Source organism: Mytilus galloprovincialis, chromosome 11 (assembly GCF_965363235.1).
Source record: "Mytilus galloprovincialis chromosome 11, xbMytGall1.hap1.1, whole genome shotgun sequence".
Taxonomy (NCBI): domain Eukaryota; kingdom Metazoa; phylum Mollusca; class Bivalvia; order Mytilida; family Mytilidae; genus Mytilus; species Mytilus galloprovincialis.
In genome coordinates this window covers 74,453,189-74,469,766 of record NC_134848.1, presented here as the reverse complement: position 1 = coordinate 74,469,766, position 16,578 = coordinate 74,453,189, and the positions used below count along the sequence as shown (strand labels likewise).

Below are 16,578 nucleotides of genomic sequence, written 5' to 3'. Positions count from 1 at the left end.
AATGAAGTCTTGGAAGCTATTATACTTAATTTTATTTACATCTATGTCGCAGAATGGCTGCGTCAATACAAAAATTAAAAATAGCCTTTCTAGACGTCATAATAATTTGGACTACATGTTCATTTGTATCTTACAAGTTGACTTCAACAATGAGCAAAGTGCATAATGCAAAGTCAGCTTTATAAGTCAAATGAAGGAACTTACAGACTGATAATGATTTTAAAACAAAACAAGGAACAAATAAACAAATATGATATACAAGTATAGCAACAAACTACAACATGAACTTCTAAATATAAACACTGAATTCGGAATTACGATACGATATTTCTTTACAGGAAATATTTATAAGTTTTTACTTTTAAAATTTTAAAGTAATTCTAAATTATCGTTACAGCAGTACTCGAGTTATTTGCGATGAAATAATATTTACTGTTTTGCGTCTTATTTTGTTCTTCTTAAAAAAAAGGGGGATGCTGATTGCGTAAATAAAGCACGTGTTCGACTTGTTAAACTGTTTTCTTTGTAACTGGATTATTAATTTATTTATTTAATCTAAATTATCATAATCATTTGCTGAAACTTAGTTGATTAATTCGACAAATGGATCATCTATCCTCAGATAGTATTTTCCTGTCTGGTTTGTTGATCTACATGTACAAGCTCAGGTACAAGTGATTAGCGAACTTAATCCGGATATCCCTCAGGCGTTAGAACTGTGTTGGATTATAACATAAAAAGCCTAAGGGTTATGCAATTACATGCATTTGATTATAATTGATAAAAAAAAATGACGTCGGGCTACAAAAAATGATGAAGTTTTGAACGATGGCGGAAGACAATTTAACGATGGCGCAAGACAATTTAACGATGGGGCGAGTCATTTGACGATGGCGCAAAACATTTGAACGATGGCGGGGCGCCATCGTTAAACAGGCCATGGAGATCCCTGAACAGGCTTCTGACTTGGGACAGAAACATACAGCATGTACAGGATGTGATGGAGTCAAACCAGTTTGTTGGTGCCAAATTAAACCCCCTCCTAACCTTGGATAGTTGTGTGAAAAGGGCTTAACACATTTGCCATCAGATATGTACAACATGTACAAAGCAAAAAGACATCTAACAAAAACATAAAGCAGACAGGGTACATGTATTTATACATCACCACAGGCACAACAAAAATAACCTCTTTAAGTCCAGATTTGAGAGTTACCTCTTAGTTATTACTGATAACTAGTTCAAAGCTAACAACAAGTTATTTACCACCAAACCTTGCCTGGTTAAGGTTTATTCCAGATACAAGTAGTAACTGCAGCATACAAAATAGTTCAGGTTTTGGTGTAAAATGTATGTTTATAATAGGGCATGAATGAGTCTGCAAGTCTGTGTCTATCAACATGATCAAGGTTCATTTGACCTTGTCTTGATCTCATTTACACTGACCAAATTTAAACATCATTATGTATCTATATAATACTAAAATTACGAGGTCCAATTTGTCAGCCGTCATCACGTAAAAACGACGAATCACAGAATTCAACTTTATATATAACTAATATAGTACAAAGGTGTAGATTAAAAATTACACCACTCCAGGCCCTTTTTGTTTTCCACGTAATTAATATTGCCAATAATTAAGAAGTTCCGGGTCGAGTCCGCTACCGATACCAATAGTATATTCACCTGTTACCTATTACCTTATCTGTACGTTCCGCATCTGACAGGCGCACCACCAAACGTTGTATTCAGGACTAATATGCTATATACACGGGTCATAACCACAGGGTTGACACTACTAAATTGTCAAATTGTTACCTATTGTAGTATTTTAATCAGTAAGACTTTCTAAGATAACAATACGAATACTAAAAATCTGGACTAAAAATAAGGCGTATAGGTACAGTTTTCAATTTGTTGGTGGCAGGGGCGGATCCAGCCATTTTAAAAAGGGGGGGTTCCAATTAAATGTCCCCATTCAAATGCATTGATCGTCCAAAAAAAAAGGGAGGGTTCCAACCCCCGGAACCCCCCCTCTGGATCTGCGCCTGGGTGGGCATGACGTAAAACAGCAAAGCAAAGAATTCAACTTTATTTATAACTTATATAGGACAATGCTGTTGATTAAAAAATACTCCATTCCAGGACCTTTTGTTTTCAAAATAATTAATATTACCAATAACTGATAAGTTCCAGTTCAACGGGTTCAAACAGAAAGACTTGAAAGCAGAGAAAAACTGTGTATCTTATAATCGACATGACTTTATCAGATGACAATACTAATACTCAAATAAGGCTTGCGCATAGTTGTATACTTCAATCAGTCACGGACCCGTGATATCACGGGTGTGTTCTAGTTATTGTATACATGTACATGTAACTTCAAATTTCAAAAGAGAGTGGAAACAAAAAATCAATAATTTTATTAATTCATTTGTAAAGGAGCATAACTCTTGAAATGTATAAGTAATTCCTCTAGAATTCAAAACTTGATCTGTGTTACAAAGTGTAAATTTTATGTGGTTTAATATAAGCATTGTGTGCATAGGCGGATCCAGGGGGGTGCTCAGGCCCCCCCTTTCGTGGGAAAAATTTGGTTGATTATATAGGGAATCACTGAAGCATGACTGGAGAGGGTCCCCCCTTAGGAAAAGTTCTGGATCCGCCACTGGTTTGTAATTTTCGTTGCATTTGGTCAAAACAAACGGAAACTACAATAAGAAAACGGAAACAAAAAAATCAGTCATTTTTCAATTTGTAAAGGGTATAAATCAAGAACAGTAAAAGTGATGCCACCAAATATGAACTCGATCTGAATTTATAGATGTGGAATTAAGTGGTGTGTATATAAGTTTATAACATTTGGTTGAGGCAAACTAAAATTAGAGAGAAAAGAACAATAAAAATTCAGCAATAGCCAATACATAACTGAAGAAAGGTAAAAGTAACACCAGTGACCACCCAATTTTTTGGGACATACATGTACAACTAAATGTACATGTATGTACTGACGGATGGACAAGGTTAAAATTTAACACCCCCTTGCTTTTCAGTAATTACCAAACTGTCTCATATAAAACATGTAATACATTAATACATGTCTGTAATAACCATGGTAACTAGGCCTTACATGTTATACATGTACATGTACAAATGTAACAGCTAAGTTTAATCCCTTGAAATCCCTTGTCTCATTGACTAAAGAAGTTACCATGGTTGATTAAAAATGTATACATTTAATTTGAAAATTAGTTATAAAGGCTGTGTATTTAGTTAAGTACTGCACATATAAAGTTGAATTCATACAACAAGCATATGGATTTAATAAGATGGATTAGAACATTTAAATAATTTAATACTTTTATATTATACATGTATATATACTAGTATAATTTTTTTCTGGGCAAGTCTAGATCTGTTGGTCTTGTTTTAAAAGATCAAAATAAGCCAATTTTGCCATATAACATGTATAAAAATATTTAAGGCAATTTGTCAGATATTTTAACTTCATTTCATTTTACATTATTTCTTTTAGCATTTTCTATGGAAGTACATGTACTTCAAGAAGAAGAAGAAGTTAAGCAACAGAATGGAATTCTTTGAGGCATTGCTTTCTAGATTATATGATGGATTCATAGATTTTCATATTGATTTATGTGCATATGAAGAGCAGCCGGCAATTATTTTATGACGAGAGGTATGTACATGTAATAAAAAGGATAACTTTGTTTGAATATTTTGTTGTTGTCAGACTATCTACATGTTACACATTTTGATTTCGTGTAAGCTGTGAAAAAATATTTTTTCTACTGGACCATTTTATTGAAAATAGCATTGGAAGCTCTATATACACTCCATTGCTTGTTCTTTTTATACAACCACAAACAATTTTTGGGGATTGTATAATGGTAAGGTGTTGTCGTTATCTGCAGCGTCCGAAGACACATTGGTTTCCGAACAATAACTTAGGTTTAAGTGCATAAATCTTTATGAATTTTGTTTAGAAGGTCCAATACCACAAACAAAGGTTGGGATGATTTTGGGGATGATGGTCGGAAGTCCCAACCGTTTAGGAATTAGGGGCCCAAAATGGGCCAAAAACAAGCATTTTTCTAGTTTCAGGATAATAGCTTGTTTACAAGTATTTCAATTGCCTGAAATTGTACCACAATGTTTAAAACCACAAGTAGAAGGTTTTGATTCAGTTTAGGGGTCATGGGGCCAAAGTTTAGGAATAAGGGGCCAAAAACAAGCATTTTTCTAGTTTCCAGACAATAACTTGTGTGTAATTGTATAGATCTCTCTGAAATTGTGCCACAATGTTCCATATAACAAAGGGAAGGCTGGGATAGTTTTGGGTTAGTTGCCCAAAATATGCAGGAATTAGGGGCCAAAAAGAAGCATGTTTCTAGTTTCCAGACAATAACTTGTGTTTAAGTGACTCATAGGCGGATTAAGGTGGGAGGCCCAGACAGCCCTGCCCCCTCCCTCCTCCCTCTTTTCTGGGAAAATTTTGGTTGATTATATAGGGAAACACTGAAGCATGTCCGGATCAGTCCCCCTCTTAGGCAGTCACTGGGCCCCCACATATGAAAATTTCTGGATCCACCATCAAGTGTATGGATCTCTCTGAAATTGTACTACAAGTTTCCATACTACAAAAGAAAGGATGGGATTGAGTTTTAGGGTTATTGCTCCAATGGAGATTTCAATAAGTTTAGGGGGGGGGGGATAGTTTGTTTACAACTTTTTTAAGGGATTCCTTTTTTTTTCAAAATTTTTCAAATTTTTTATTTTTGAAAAGTTTCATGCAATTGTGTTCAGCAAAGTAAGATCTACAATGGTCAACATAACCAAATTTTCAATGGACCCCTTAAGCAGTTGTTGCCCTTTATAGTCAATTTTTAACAACTTTCTCGTAAATTTTTTCAATCTTTTCCTCTTTTGTGTTTTGAGCAAGAACTAAAGAAGATAAAGAGAAACTTAACAGGCTATTAATAAAATATGTTTACAGGAGTTTTGCCTCTTGGAAATAGATATTGAATTTGTAAGGAATTGCATCCCACACATGTCTACTTTTCTTGTAGATCATTTTTATAATTTATGAAAAATGTTTAAAAAAAAGAACATACTTATTTGTTGTGGTTATTGCTTTTTGACAGCAAATTTTATATATCCATCAATTGGTGAGGTACATTGAAACACTGTTCTTTAATTAAATGCATGAAGTATACAGATGGTAACACAAATGACAACATGTTATGTTCATGAGTTTAATATTTATATATAAATGTTGTATTTCAACAATTTTGCCTATGAAACAGCAACTCAAGATTTAATAAACCAGAGTTAATGCCTAAATGGATTTTTTAAAACTTAGGCAGAAGAATAGTTTTTTATATATACATGATATATGAAAAGTTCATGCTATACATATATTTGTTGATTGTTTATGAATTGTTTCCATTAACTCAAAAGTAAAAGTATTAATTAGTGAGCATCAGTTCATACTACATGTACATTTAGTTTTTGTCTGGACTTTTGGATTAACTTAAAATTTATAATTTTAGCTTGTTACCAAATGAAAGTAAAGTGCAGTATTAGAATCACTGGGGTACATGCTACGGTGTACATGTACATGTAGGTGCAGATGTCCTGTAAAAAAAAAACTGGTATCAAAGTAAGTTCATATGTAGAATTGTATTTGATTTAAATAATTTAATGTTATCTATTCAAAACTTTTTCAAGTGTAATTGTACATGTATACAGTTGTTTATTTTTCTGTCTTTTTGATGTCAAGTATGCATCGAGGAATCCTTACCAGTCTCATCTGCTTCTGCTGCACACGCATGAGAAATGAGAAGCTCAAATGATTATAGCATTTGCATCACAGACCGTATATTATGAATTGTATATTTAACATGATCAAAAGTTGTTCTTGTCTTGAATATATACATTAAATATTTGCCACTGTACCTTAAAATAAACAAGAAAAATTAATTTGATAATTTTCTTTTAACCGTAGAGCTTTTTTAAAGAACTAGAATATTGATATAAGGAGATGGCGTATGCTCCTCAATGTGACAACTATCAATTAAAAAACTAAAGAACGAAGATAAAACATTTACTGGTCACTGTTCAGCAATGAACAATAATCAAAATCCATACCATAAAGTAACCTTCAACTTGTCAAGTTCACTACTTTTGACCGATTGACTATTTTCAAAAGAGTTATGCCCCTTGAAAATATTAAATAAAGGAAAATGGCCTTGTAAGCCCTCTCATCGGTTCAATTTTTTATAAAACACATATTATACTGTAAGTAATGCCCTTGCAGGTCTGTTTGAAATATTTCGTATACAAGAAAAAGAAGTTTTTTTCCAAGCACACTTTTTTATTTATAATTTTATTCAAGTGCCTTTTTAGCTCATCTGGCCCAAAGGGCCAAGTGAGCTTTTCCCATCACTTGGCGTCCATCGTCGTCGTCCGTCGTCGTTAACTTTTACAAAAATCTTCTCCTCTGAAACTACTGGGCCAATTTAAACCAAACTTGGCCACAATCATCATTGGGGTATCTCGTTTAAAAAATATGTGGTGTGACCCGGCCAACCAACCAAGATGGCCGCCATGGCTAAAAATAGAACATAGGGGTAAAATGCAGTTTTTGGCTTATAACTCAAAAACCAAAGCATTTTAGAGCAAATCTGACAGGGTGAACTTGTTTATCAGGTCAAGATCTTTCTGCCCTCAAATTTTCAGATGAATCCGACAACCCGTTGTTGGGTTGCTGCCCCTAAATTGTAAATTTTAAGGAAATTTTAATGTTTTTGGTTATTATCTTGAATATTATTATAGATAGAGATAAACTTTAAACAGCAATAATGTACAGCAAAGTAAGATTTACAAATAAGTCAACATGACTGAAATGATCAATTGACCCCCTAAGGAATTATTGTCTTTTATAGTCAATTTTTAAAATTTGTAAATTTTTACTAACATTTTCCACTGAAACTACTGGGCCAAGTTCATTATAGATAGAGATAACTGTAAGCAGCAAGAATGTTCAGTAAAGCAAGACGTACAAACACATCACCATCACAAAAACACAATTTTGTCATGAATCCATCTGCTTCCTTTGTTTAATATTCACATAGACCAAGGTGAGCGACACAGGCTCTTTAGAGCCTCTAGTTTTAATTATTGCTCCTTGCTAAATAAAATATGTGCAACTCAGTGGACATTGAAACTCTGTTCTGTTATTTTTATTTTCAGGAACTGAAAAGTAAAGAAACAGAACCAAAGAACATTCATTTTAAATTAATACAATATTGAACTCAAAAGTCAATCTAGTTGTCTTTCTTAATTATAGATATAAGAAGATGTGGTATTAGTGCCAATGAAACAACTCTCCATCCAGGTCATAATTTGTAAAAGTAAACCATTACAGGTCAAAATACAGTTTTCAAAACAGAGCTCACACGAAACAGCAAGCCATTAAGGGCCACAAAAGCAGCAGCATACACTAGCACCTGTAATAGCTAGCAGTGTAGACAATCACATATCAATGTGTATGGTGATATAGCAATAGAAATATCACATCCATCAGAGGGAAATAGAATATAGACAATAGAAATATCACATACATCAGAGGGAAATAGAATATAGACTGTCACAATAGAAATATCACAGACATCAGAGGAAAATAGAATATAGACAATAGAAATATCACATACATCAGATTAGAATAGATTATCAACAATAGAAATGGTGTATGTCACAGAGACAAACATACGAAAATAGAATATAGACAATAAAAATTTGAAATGTCATAGAGATGAAAATAGAATATAGGCAATAGAATTAGGGTATGTCAAAGAGGCAAACATAGAATGGGATATGTCAAAGAGACAAAACCATGAAAATAGAATATAGACAATAGAAATGGGATATGTCAAAGAGACAAAAATTTGAAAATAGAACATAGGCAATAGAAATGAGCATGTGAAAGAGACAAAAATATGAAAATAGAAGAGACAACAACTTAATAAAAAAAAGTTTTACTAGATATACAATACAAATTATGGAGCACTGACTGTGATAATTATTTTTCTGCATAAAGGAATGCTTATGTATACAGTTGCTTTTTATATGTTAAGAGCTTTTGATTTTGCCATGTATTTTCTGTGGAGTCAAGTATTTGGGGTTATTAAAATCATCATATTGAAGTATTTACACTCAAAATGAGTTCCTGACAGAAAAAAAGATGATGAAGAAGAAAAACATCAAAAACATAACCATTAAAAACAAACCAAACAAAAATACATATACATGAAAAAATAAATGCATTTGAAAAATAAAAAAAAAAAACATAAAAAAATATTTATTTAAGACCAATATAAAAACATGTGAAAACATATGTTTGGGCCGAACATATGAAAACATATGTTTAGGCCAAACATATGAAAACATATGTTTAGGTCTGGGATGAAAACATATGAAAAACATATGTTTATAAAAAACATATGTTTTTCATATGTTTTTCATATGTTTACATGTATGAAAAACATATGTTTTTCATATGATTTTATAAACATATGTTTTTCATATGTTTAACATATGTTTTTCATATGATCAAAAACATATGTTTTCATGTCGGGCCTAAACATATGTTTACATATGTTTTCAAACATATGAAAAACATATGTTAAACATATGAAAACATATGTCGCAATTTTTCCTATGTACTCAACTAAAATTTCCAATACATTAACATATGTACATGGGGCAATATTGAAAATAAGTAACAATATGACGGACATCAACACCTGTCGGAGAAGTTTACGTGATGCAGATCTACAGCTTTTGTGAATTCTTCGAGGAAAAACTTTTGATTGGCTATTGCTCAGCCCAGGTGGTCGTGTTCGAGAAACGTTGTCATTGCTCTTGTGTGTGCTTTTATCGTTGTATTTATATTGTCGTGGATTGCGGATTCTGCATCGATCGGTCTTAAAGAATACCACTGTGATGTACACAACGAAAACCAGATTCAGAATTATGACAAACATCCATGGAACGTCATTTGTAATAAATGTAAGTGTTCTATTAATAGTATACGCTTGACTTGTGTTTATAGGGCTCACGATAAACAGTGAAATTCCATAGGTGATGGTTGCCACAAAATTTAAAGTTATCGATACTGTCATGCATATTTGTGAAACCTGGACTCGTGTCTTTGGATTCTGTACAACTTTAACATTCTTTAAAACCAACATCCTGGTTATTGTTAGGGACAACAAGCACCAAGTAAACAGTCCACGAGTAAAAAGTCCAACGTATATGTAAAACATGTAAATGTGAATTAATATGATATATAGACAAATAAGCTTCTGAAAATGTTTAAACCAATCAAATTGTGTTTTTGCCTGTTCCAAGTCCCAAGCCTGTTATTCGGTGGCTGTCGTTTGTTTTTGTAAACATAAATGTTTTCCTTCGTTGTTTTGTATATAAATTTGTTGGTTTTTCTGATTTATTGCTGTTTTAGATTTTTAATATGTAGGGTCTCTTTGTAACTTGCTATATGGTTTGAATTCGCACATTGTTGACTGTCGTACGTTATAGATGCTAGTATATTCGTCAGTTTGTCTTTGGTGGATACTTATATCATTGGCAAGTAAACAACGTCTCATTCATTTATATTCAACTGGATAAATAGGAGAAACGATAGCACAAGCACATTACTTAAGTTTCTGTTTACTAAAAAGAAAGGTAACGATAAATGTTGCCTACAATATTTACAAACAAAAGATTTCCATCAAATAAATTCTCAATTATTAACTTATTTTGATATGACATTTCATTTTACACCTTAATGTAACATATCATATGAGACAATTCTCTAAATGTGTATATGACATACACTTTGATATAACATATTATACAAGACAATACTCTAAATGTTTTACTTCATTATTATTTATTGCGTTAGTTGATGCGCATAAACAATAGGCTGTTTGGTCTTTAAGCAGTACATATATATACCTCGTGTAAACACCAACCCAACAATGCTAGATCTGTAAATGTGCATTAATCATTTATTGTGCAAAATAAAATAAATAAAAAATATAAATGTATTATTTATACATCAGTTACAAGTGAAACACTGATCAGTTTTATATTTATTTCTGTTACATTCTTTAAACAACTTAAACACACAATTTTTAAGTTCGTCAAATCAATAAATCTTATACATATATTTTTGAACATACTGCTGTTTTTTACTTCAGTTGTTAACATTCTTCATTCTAGAATGTAATTAACTGGAAATCATTTCTTATTCTTGTTATTTTTTAGGATAATAAAAACTAAGAGGTTTGCACAATGGTACCTACCAAAGATGTTCAGTATAAAAATGTCGAAATCCGCTTCGCCTAGTGAATGTTTGAATGATGACTTCACAATTGTAACAAATGCTTGGAATAATTTAACAACAGTGACAGCTAACATCGTTTTGTCAACAAGTTTTTTCTTGTCGTTCATCTTGATGCTTGTGTAAACAAACACACTGTTTAAAATTATTCCAAATATATTACAGACAATGGAGATCCAAAATACCGTAGAACTGTTGTAGGTCGACGTTACAGTGATGTATGCATCCATCGTATATAGAAATATTAATATTAAAAGTTCTGAAATTGGTTTTTATACCTACCCACTGACATGTGAAGAAACGCTATCATCAGGTAACGTTTATCATATCAAGGAATTATTAAAAATGAAATTGGTATTGCGTTCCTTCCTATTTTATACTAGACTGATAAATGATATATATTTTACTCAAAGATTCATACAAACAAGACCGGAAAAAAGAAGCACATTGTAGATTTCTGCGCAGATGTTGGAATTCAAAACACGACATAAAAAAATTGAATGATTTTGAGTTCATTAGTACAATGAAAATTTCGGGAAAATTTTCCCCGATTTATTTTTTAATTTCTTTTTATTGATTTTTCTACTGTTATTGGGGACTTCGTCCCCATATAACTCAAGCTTTACCTATCAGAAGCAGCATATGTTCTTGCACAACTGTGCAGGGTCGCATACCACCGGGTCCATTTGTCGGTATACTTAGTGTTGTTTGTATTGTTCTTTCATATTAAATGTAATCTGTGAACTCATATCGTCAAAATTATCCCATCACTAACTGCTATCATTCTGAAGAACCTAATAAGCTCATCCCTCGGAATGTTGGCTGGTTTCTGCTGCTTAATCTATGTTGTTTTCCTCATGTTGAATACATAATGTTTGACTTGCCATGTTTGTTTCTTTATCTTTGTTGTCCTACAAACACATGTCAAAAGCATTTCTTTTTTAAATACATATTACAGTTATTTCAACGGCAAGATGATTGACACATGGTATTTATCTATACTATTAAAATAACGAGGTCTAAATTGTTGGACGGCATGACGTAAAAACGACGAATCAAAGAATTCAACTGTATATGTAACTAATATATGACAATGGTGTTGATTAAACATTACGCCATTTCAAGCCCTTTTATTTTTCACATAATCAAATTACCAATAATTAACAAGTTCAAAGTCGAATCCGATACCGATACCAATAGTATATGTCACATGTATGTCTGCATGTCCTGTATTGGTACAATTTTATGAAAGCATTTGCCTACCCAGTTTCACATATTTGCCGTAATGGGTCTAACTATCAGAAAGTTAACCTTCCAAAAAACAATTACTACAATGCAATTAAGCATAAGAACACACACTCACCACATTAGCTCATCCTCAAAGTATAAAAAATGCAAAATATAAAAAAAAACCATTATATACAAAATAAGAGACAAGTCACCCCAGATCCCAAACGATACCACTAATTGTCAAGCTGTTTTCCTGGTATAGGAAAGGCAAAAATCATACAATAAAGGAAATAACTACCGAACAATTAGGAAAATAGCGAAAACCTTCAGACATCAAATAAATTGGATTGATAGTTTCCTACATGGAAGCTTCAAATTCGCAAGGGTAAATGACTGAAACAAACAAGAAAATATCTGCAGAAACTTTCCTGATCAAAAACACTATAAAAAATATAATCCAAAACATAAAATATACAATGTACGGATAATTATAGGTTTCATAACGAGTGAGAATTAGATATCGATTGATATCAACTCGAGTTATTTAATATCAATAATAATAAACGAGCCTATGGCGAGTTTATTACAATTGAAATTAAATAACGAGAGTTGATATCAAGCGATATCTAAGTCTCACAAGTTGTTAAACCTATTTCTCTTATGGCAAAAAGTTGTATGTGCGTGGCCTATTTGTTGCGAGTTGTGTTGTTACCGCAGTTTTTCTTTGCAACGCGTACTGATCTTTCTCTTGTGGTTGGGGCCTGTTATCTAATTTGTAACAAGTGTATTGACACGTTATTTCTACAATAATTAACAAATAACTCACTTGTTGCGCCTTAAAATCTTCTTTTTATCAAATTTTATTACATTCTCAAGCGGCACAGAAGCCAGAAAATGCCCGGTGTTTATGTATGACACCGGAAGCATACCTATGACGTCACGTAGTGTAGGGACCAAAGAAGATAACATCTTTTTCGCGGAATTTTCTTTTATTTTGGAATGCTTGTATCGGTTCTTCTCTATATGTATTTATAAGATACAAAGCAAATGGTACAAGTCGAAGATTTTAAATAAATTTACAGTGTAAAGACAAACCATGTGTGCTGTTTATATGATTTGCTCTTATGGCTTACTTTGTAAACCTCAATTGAGGATTCAATCACGTTAAAACAAATCCCGCAATACTTGTGTTTATATAAAACGAAATGGCAATTGTTCTTCTTTAAGAAGGTTTAACATGTTTCTAAAGCAGCGGTCGTTAAATAAACCAGTGGTTTTAGTTACCACTACTGGACAGATGGAAGATTTCATAACATGATGATGCAATCATACTGAAACCCATGAAAAAACAAATGTAGTGCAAATCAAGGAATGGATGGAAAAAGATGATATATGTTTTGACAACTTTGGTTTAACAGAGGTAGAAAACATTCATACTGTCATGAATATAACTTGCAAATACCCTCTTTTCTTTTACACATACCTTTTAATTTGGATATGTTAGGACTCAAATCTCGGCCGTATTTTGTGAAAATCGAAAACAAATGTACCTAAAACTATCATTTAAAAAAAGTTACAATGTCTTACTAGTTTATTAAACAAAATTGAAATAATAGTAAAGTTCAACACTCGTATGGGGGCAATATATAATTTGTGTTTCCCGACTCCTGTCAGAATAATGATCGGGTTAGTAAATTGTATTCCTGCATATATCTAACATGTAATGCATGGTACATATTATAATTAAATGTATTTACTGAAGTAGGACACTCAACTATATTTTGTTTCTGTTCACTATATACTTTTGAAAACTAAAAAAAGGCAATACATATTTAGAAAATGTCCACCTTTCTTTCTGCAATTACTTGACCACGTCTATCACAACTGAATAATAGTTCAAGGGAGATGCATTGAAATTTAAGCGTTAAAATACTCCAATGTTGACGATTGGTTAGTTCTGGATAATACGTCTATTTTTTTATCAATCTTTAAAATCAATACCTTTAAAGGAATGTGTGTTTCAGTAAAGTGGATCCTCGAAGCAGTGAAGATTGAAGACATCGAAATATTTGGATAAACCAATGCCAAATAGACATCTATTATGTTAGACACTATTTTCGAACTGTAGCAGCTATATAAAATAAATGATAAACATATACAATGATAAGTCTGAAGATTAGACAGAAAAAAGAAAACTACATATACTATTTTAGAGTAACTCATTGGTATAATAAATTGAGACAATCCATTAAAAAAATCAAGTTATACCATGATAAAAAATGTTGTATAATTTGCATGGTTGACGTTAACAGTCCACACGTAGAGTTAAAAGGTACTTTCAGAATTGGTAATTAAAATTATCGCCGTTGATATTGCGTTTAATAATTGCATAATAGTTTAGATAAAACTCTGACAATTGGTTAAGGTTATCAGTTGTTAAGTTCATTTTTGTTAATGTCATAATTTTTTATGATGGTCCGATGTTTTCTTATCTGTATGTCCTTGAAATTTTGTAATCATATGTGATTATAAATATTTCATGACAATAGTTTTCAAAGGTACCATGGTTATAAATAATACACCAGACGCGCGTTTCGTCTAGACACTCTTATCATGTCAGCAGTATATTATCAAGAAAATAACCTACTTTATATTCCATCACTGTCCAAAATTATAAAACAAGCTTAACATATTTCTAGTAGCAGATGTGTTTAAACAGCAGTGCACATAACCTTCCTCGGCATTAAATATTAGAACATATCTAGCCAGACCTATACTTATTATGAATATGAAACCTCCATTTTTGCAGCAGGTAGCTGTACTTATTATTTTTAGATATCTTGCATTTTCTTCTTAATTTTTGTAGTTCTCTAAAATTTTCTGAAAAAAGTGTTAAGTGTGGTCATTTACAGTGTATGTATAACATTTCATACCTTTTAACGTAACTGTAATTTCGTGTTATTTCACTCTGTTGTGCGACTTATCACAAGATTTACATGCAGGAACAACATTAGTGAAGTAAGAACTGCTAACCTATCCTACACATCACCGGTTTTGGGTGGGGTTCGTCTTTATCGACCTTTAGTTGTTTGTGTACCTTTTTGTGATTGTTGTTTGTCGCCTCTTGTTTTTTCTCTCTCTCTTTTTGACCATGATGTTGTCTGTTCTTAAAGGACTGATTATTTTGGAATGTCTGTATGGTATCTTCTCTAGATGTATCCATAAGATACAAAGCCATCAACCATGAATGCTGTTTATATCATTTGCTCTTATGGCTTACTTGGTATATCCCAATTGACGATTCAATCACGTTACAACATTAACAAGAAAACAAACAATTAGTATGCATCCAAACTGCAAAGTAATTTGATAATTTACTCTGTCAACAGATCCCGCAATACTTGTTTATATATAAAAAGAAATGGCAGTTATTGTGCTTCGTCCAAAATTTTAAAAATATTTCATAAACAGCAGCGTTGTGTAAAACAAGTGGTTGTAGTTATCACTACTTGATAAATAGTTTCAGTCTTCCGGCTGTTTGTAGAAGATTTCAAAACATGATAATGCAAGCATACTGAAACTCATGAAAAAAAAACAAATTATTAAAACTAAATACTAATGTAGGACACTCATCTATATGTTGCGTCTGTTCACTGGATAACTTTAGAACTATAATAAAAGAAATCCATCTTTAGAAAATGTCTTTCACAACAGAATAATAGTTCAAGGGAGATGCATTGCAATTGTATGGTTAAAATACTCCAATTTTGAAGATCGGTTAGTTCTGGATAATACAACCTGTACTTCAAATTTTTATCATTTTTTAATATCTATAATTTAGATAATAAGGAATGTGTGTTTCAGTAAGGTGGATCGTCGAAGCAGTGAAGATTGAAGACATCGAAATACTTGGATAAATCATTGCCAAATAGACATATACTCCGTTAAATATTTAGTTCGAACTATAGCAGCTATATGACAAAAATGAAAACATATGCAATGATAATTCTAAATATCAGGCAGCAAATATTTCATACCATTCAAAGGAAAAGACGGAAAAAAAGAAGACTACATGCACGGATTTAGATTAACTCAATGGTATAATAAATTGAGACAATCCATTAAAAAAATCAAGATATACCATGATAAAAAATGTTTTATAATTTTCATGATTGACGTCAACAGTCCAAAAGTAGAGTTATAAGGTACTTTCAGAATTGTTAATTAAAATTATCGCCGTTGTTATTGTGTTTAATAATTGTATAATATTTTAGATAAAACTCTGACAATTGGTTAAGGTTATCAGTTGTCAAGTTCATTTGTGGTTATGTAATATAAAAGGATACGCACTATAGGAATTTCTGGAATAATTTTGCTAAGACACATTCAAGACCGAACATTTGGATATAGAAAAGTATAAAATGCATGATGTAATGCATGATATCATAAGTAAGATAGGGACTTATTAATATTGATTTTTTTTAATTTTTTTTTTTTATAATAACATATGTATATGTTTATGTTAGTTTGATGCTAGATCTAAAGTTGGTTTGTTTTTCATTTTGTTTGTTGTTTAGACAAAAATGTTTGACCTCGACACACGTGCATCACAGGAAGTTATTTTGATCTCAGAAACTAAAACGTGTATCTATGTGATATTTAAAATTGTTATTAAATAATACTTATCTCTCATTTCTTTTTAACGGAATCTTTAACTTTTACCAATAAACTTAGCATTAAAGTTTATATTAAACATAGAACAGTGGAGTTTTTTGTAGTGTAAACAATTTTGTAAATGTTTCTCGATACCTATATTTCGACAATGCACAATATCATGTTTTCTCTGACTGTGAATGACGTTTTTTTACTAAATCAATTGGATGTTGGTTGTATACTGATTTATATTTTAGTCTTGCATACAC

The 16,578-nt window shown here is 31.8% G+C and overlaps 1 long non-coding RNA gene across 1 annotated transcript; it reads left to right on the top strand.

The window, feature by feature from the left end:
- Positions 1-3,283: 3,283 nt before the first annotated feature.
- Positions 3,284-7,340, top strand: LOC143052792 (uncharacterized). The gene is made up of 3 exons (XR_012971245.1): positions 3,284-3,697; positions 5,571-5,680; positions 7,273-7,340. It is a non-coding gene; the product is annotated as an uncharacterized LOC143052792 (long non-coding RNA).
- The last annotated feature ends 9,238 nt before the right edge of the window (positions 7,341-16,578 follow it).